At 39.4% G+C, this 5,826-nt stretch overlaps 1 long non-coding RNA gene across 2 annotated transcripts in view; it reads left to right on the top strand.

The window, feature by feature from the left end:
- Positions 1 to 5,498, top strand: part of LOC112548096 — a 35,009-nt gene extending 29,511 nt beyond the window's left edge. For both annotated transcript variants that reach the window (XR_003091893.1, XR_003091891.1), the window contains one exon: positions 3,968 to 5,498. This is a non-coding gene — a long non-coding RNA (uncharacterized LOC112548096). The remainder of the gene's footprint in view (positions 1 to 3,967) is intronic.
- The last annotated feature ends 328 nt before the right edge of the window (positions 5,499 to 5,826 follow it).

The following is a 5,826-nucleotide window of genomic DNA, read 5'->3' as shown; positions in this document are numbered from 1 at the left end:
TTGGAGAAGAACCCATTTTTGGCTTGTCCTCAGAGAGTCTGAGGATACTTATAATACAAGCAGCGTTTAGAAAAACTTCATTACACAGAGAAAATTCCAGGCTTCAATTTTTCTTCTTGAGAGAGTTCAGTGGTTGCTTTATTCTCTCTCTCTCTCTGTGTTTTTATACACAAAATTAGGTTCTAGCAAAGGAAAGTGCATTTATGCAAAAGCAATTCATCAACCACTTCTGTGCTCAGAATTCACTGAGGTAATTTAGATACTTTAATGGCAAGGTAGTTTAGGTAGGTATGCAATGAATGTTTCCCCCCAGCCCCTCCAAACAGCCAGCGTAATGGAAAATGTGTGCTCTAAATGAATCTTTTCAGAAAAGTAATTCTTGTTTTAATTATTTATCACTTAGCAAATATGAAATATAACTACCTAGCAAACTTCTTTAGACTATCTTTTCATGTTGTAGGAGTGCTCTTACATTAGACAAAGTTTTATGCTAGCTGTAACTAAAAATTGAACATAATGCAGTATGCTGCATTATTCTCTCTTGTGACATTAAGTGTGTAGCAAGCTTCTACCCCTATGAGAAGACCCTTTGAATCCTTTATTTGAAATATTTTCACCATGGCCTTGACCTCAGTGATGTCAGACATATATTACATTGCCACTATAATTTACTATTGACATCATGGATTAAATTTGTTGTTTCAGCTAATGCAACAGAGCAAGCAAGGTAGATTGTGAAACAAAGCTACCTACTGAAATACGAGGGTTGTCAAATATAAATTTACAAAAGATATTCAGACTGAGCACAGAAGACAAAAATAAATGGACAGAGAAGCCGTTTTTGACAGACTGCAAGGGGCTAGAGACTTAAACTTGAGCATTATAAATCCAAATGTCACAAAAAACTGCTACGGAGTGTGAGACATGTCTATTTCTCAGGAATATGAATGGTGATATGAAACCAAACTTTCAAGATGCTGTGCATTTTTTTAAAGTATATCACTATTGCTTGATAACAAATTTAGGGATCTATTCCCCTTAGCTTTAAAAGCAAAAGAATTCATAATTTAAATCTAGCCACCAACAAATTAACAATATTTGGGGCAGCTAGACTTGAAAAATAGCAAAATGCTATCTTTCTCTGTTTTCTTTATTCAGTAAAAATACACCATCTTAGTTGATAAAGCATAACTTAAACTTTAGTGCACTGTGTCCAATTAATTAATGTATGATTATATGCACAGCTAAAAAATACTATTGCTACCTCTTTTATGTCTCTGGGGAAAGGTGCTATATAAAAGTGAAATATTTTATTGCATGTATGTTATATTAGTCACATAACTCAGGATGTGTTCTTTTGCAAAGGATTTACTGCAGTTCCAACAGTGATATAGTACTTTAGTGCCTATTGACAGGACTCGATTAAGCAGGACATCCAAGAATTCTGGATGGGTAGAAATGCTGTCACACACCCACTTATTGTATCCTGTAGAACATTCTGTGATACTTAAAAACATTCCAACTCCTAAAATCATGAAGAAAATAAGACTGTAAATACAGGAAGAAAATGCTAGCTGGGCCATGCAGCTTAGAGATTTCTAGTTCTCAGCCTGAATCAGCAACAAGAATATGCTCTCTTTATTTTACAGCTTTTGGGAATAAATCTAAACATGAGGAAATTAAATCCCGACTCCATGACCTAAATAAATTGTCAAAATAGATTTAAGAGGAACATATTTTGGAGTAGTCACAAGACTATCAACAAGGTAACTGTGAACTACCAAAATATGTAAATAGGGCAGCACTGTTTCAGGAACTGTAAAGAGACATGACACCTTATTGTGAGAGAGTTGGAATAACTGAAGAGTGACTCTCATATTTCAGACTGTCTCCCTGTGGTTTAAAACCAGTTATGATCCTCCCAATGCATTGCTTTCCTTTGTCAATAAAAGTTTTGAAGTAATGTATAGACAGAAGAACACCTACTCCTTATGGGCCCAAGTTTTCATTTCTTCTGTACCCAAATTTCCATTGACTTCACATACTTAATATTACATGTTTAAACCAGGTTTTGGCATATGAAGAAACATAAAGTTGAGATGAACATTTCAGCTTTTCTTACTGTGTCCAAGACATTATGAGATGGAACTAAATGATTTATACCATTTGAGAACCTTCCAATCTTTCAAAATCTCTCATACAGGAAAAAAATAGATACTTAAATCTGCTTTGTTGTACTGATACTCACAGCTTCTTTCAACCTTTATATTAATTTTTTTCTAATTATTCCCATTTTTTAAAACATTTACACTGACACACCTGAATAGTGGGTGTAGCATGGCTAATATAATATGTCATGTGATGTAATTATTATGTAACAAATCTATCATAGTTTCATAGATGTTAGGCTTGGAAGGGACCTATTAGATCATCGAGTCCGACCCCCTGCCCTGGGCAGGAAAGAGCACTGGGGTCAGATGACCCCAGCCAGGTATCTGTCCAATCTCCTTTTAAACACCTCCAAGGAAAGGGACAGCACCACCTCCCTTGGCTTCGTGCAATCAGCAAAAATCACAAATTAAGTAGGTCCCTAGACATCAGCAGATAGTACTTATAGAGTGCATCTACAAATGCTGATTTAAGGCGCATTAGCCATTTTTAGGGTGCATTAAGGGCACATGTCTACACATAAGCGCCCTTAATGCACATTAAGAATGGCAATTTTAGGCCATTTGTACCTAAATTTGATACCTAAAAGGCAGTCCACACACAGTGTCAATGTGCCTTAGCGCCTGGACATGTACACGTGTGCTTAAATCATCTTAATGCACATTAGGCAAATGCGCATTAAGTTAGGCGTGCATAAAAGCATGTATAGACATGCCGTTAATGAATGCCATGGGAGGGGCAATGTAATCCATCAGTACTTTTAACTAGGCAAGAAGTATCTGCTAATGTGATATGTTAGCATAAAATGCAGAAACACATGGGGCTGGTAAGAAAAAGAACATATTTTCTTTTTTTAGAAGTGAGCAAAGGTTATCCCCATTTACACATCTAGTGTAACTATAAAACAAACAGGTCCCATCTTTAATTTACCTTTTCTACCTCACTGAATAGCCTAGGTGTTAGAGAATTGTGTTCAGATGCATTCACCAGACAAAAAGTGTTTCCTATTATTAATGGCTGGAGGAGCCCTCTGTGTAATCAAAGGGCACAGCTGCAGTGATATACGGCCACTGACAAACCTAGAGATCTTTCCTTCTCAGTGCTACGAGCCTACCAGCTAACAGCAAGGAACTTCCAGTGCAGTATATCTGCAAGATAAATAGCATAAGATATGAATATATGTAGTGCTTACAGTCTTGAAAAGTATTGTTATATCCCCCACATACAATCATTCTAAATATGACTTGGATGCATTTTTCACAATTTTAGAGCTATTCTTGCTGTTTGTAAATAGAAATAGTTTCTGAGCAGAGATTTAAAACCCTCTAACTGTGCTGCTTTCTGCGGTCTGATTTGGAAAACTGGTGCCTCCACAACTGATGTGTCAGCAGAGAAGCTTTCATGAGATTCATAACCTTCTTTTACAGTGACAAGCAACATGGAACTTGTCTTTGAAAGGAATTATCTAAAGAATATACAAGAAATCATTTTTATTTTGTTGATCAACTATGTCAACATAATCTAGAGGAATAATTCAGACTCTTTAAATATGCATCTGTAAAAAAGGAAATCGTTTCAGTTATTTTATTAATTTGTTTTGGTTCTAAATTGCCATGGCATTTTAGCCCTTTGGGTTTTTTGTAAATCATGCATGATATGTATTAGTATTTTCATATGCTAAGAATGTATCACAATTAATACACAGACTAGGAAAAGAATATATGAGGAGATTTCCAAAGAAAAGCAAGACTTAAAACATTTGACTTATATAAAATGATGTGTTCTTTTTCTTTTCTAGACTTTCATTATTGTTGGGATAGCTGTACTTGCCGTTCAGATTTCCATGAAAAATAAAAGGTGAAGCACTGAATGGGCAAGGCCAGCCCTTTCATCAGCTCAATGGCAGAAACATGTCCACACATACAGAGGAAGTCAATGCAGCTCTGTGACCTTTTCATGAACTTTCTAAGAGATGCAAAGATCATTCAAGAAGGCAAAGGTCAGCATTCATGCTGGTCACAAACAAAAATCAGATTTAGCCATGCACTGAAAGATAGCTACTAGTCCCTCTGCTTATTCAAAAATACATTGATAAAACACTTTGTGCATGACTGCAAAATGAAACATTTAGCAGTTTAATATTTACAGCAGTAGCATAGACCAACTCTGCTATACTCATTTGCTTATTTATCAGAAATTATGCAAATTATGCATGATATGGGTCATATGTAATGTATCTACCAAAGCAGAAAATAGTTTTAATAGAGGAAAAGAAGAGACCAAACTGGAGGAAGGTCTTGAAATGCAAAATAAACACAGATATCCCGCTCATCCAATTTACACAAAAATATTACAAGACATGTTGGCCAATATGCTGCAATACCTTTGAAGAAAAGCATGAGTTAAGGGTAAGGTAACAGTAAACAGAAAATTCAGTCTCAGGTCTAAATTACTTTTCTGTTATAAATTACTACAGTATTTGGTACCAACTATAATAGATTAAGAATCTTAAATATAACCGATCTAAAATAAAATACATAACATAGTATAATTGTGACAAAGGCATCTTCCAGGCCCAGTATTAGTATGGCCCCGCCTTTGTCTCTGGGCAAACCACCTGCCTTGCTCACCTGCCATGCCTTGTTGATAAGTGGTTATGATGTCAAATAGGTGGGAAGCTGCCCTTCGTGCACCCAAAAGACTGTGGGTGATTAGTACATGCTCCTACGATCTGCATATGTGTCCCATGCCTCACGGATGTCTCACCATGTGATGATACTCTGGCTCAGGGCCAGGCCAAACTGGGTACACAGTTGTATCTTTATCATACTGCCTGCTTTGGGGCCACACCACCCCTCTCTCACCAGGGCCTCTTGCACTCCACCGACTCTCACCTGGTCTCTTGCATACTGCCTATCCAGGTCACACTCACTCTGCCCTACTCTGTACAGGTCCTCAGGCTTTTCTCTCCACCCCTTGGTCAGCCCTGGCATGGTCTTTTGGGCCTCTCCTGTGACCCTCACCTGAATGGGAGCAATTACTCAACTATGGGCCTACTTCGCCCTGGCCCCTCACTGGACCACTACGCCCCTCTCTCAGGCAACAACTCTACCCCTTTACACTAGGGCCTGGGGTCTTCCACCCCTTACAACTCAGCCGCTCCTCTCTGAGCTTAACTGGCCCCACAACTCTGCCCTGCAACTCTCAGGGCCTGGGGTCTCACACCCCCTTGGGTTCAAGTGCTGCTCATTCAGCATGCCTAGCCCACCTCCAGGGTCCAACACAAGCTACTCTACATGCCTGCCCCCCCCAACTCTCCTAGTCACCCACCCAAAGATGGGGGCAGCTTTTGGGCCTCTCCTGTGACCCTCACCTGAATGGGAGCAATTACTCAACTATGGGCCTACTTCGCCCTGGCCCCTCACTGGACCACTACGCCCCTCTCTCAGGCAACAACTCTACCCCTTTACACTAGGGCCTGGGGTCTTCCACCCCTTACAACTCAGCCGCTCCTCTCTGAGCTTAACTGGCCCCACAACTCTGCCCTGCAACTCTCAGGGCCTGGGGTCTCACACCCCCTTGGGTTCAAGTGCTGCTCATTCAGCATGCCTAGCCCACCTCCAGGGTCCAACACAAGCTACTCTACATGCCTGCCCC

Source organism: Alligator sinensis, unplaced genomic scaffold (assembly GCF_000455745.1).
Source record: "Alligator sinensis unplaced genomic scaffold, ASM45574v1 scaffold1304_1, whole genome shotgun sequence".
Taxonomy (NCBI): Eukaryota; Metazoa; Chordata; order Crocodylia; family Alligatoridae; genus Alligator; species Alligator sinensis.
The sequence above is the reverse complement of the archived record's forward strand: the minus strand, read 5'-3'. Positions and strand labels throughout refer to the sequence as shown.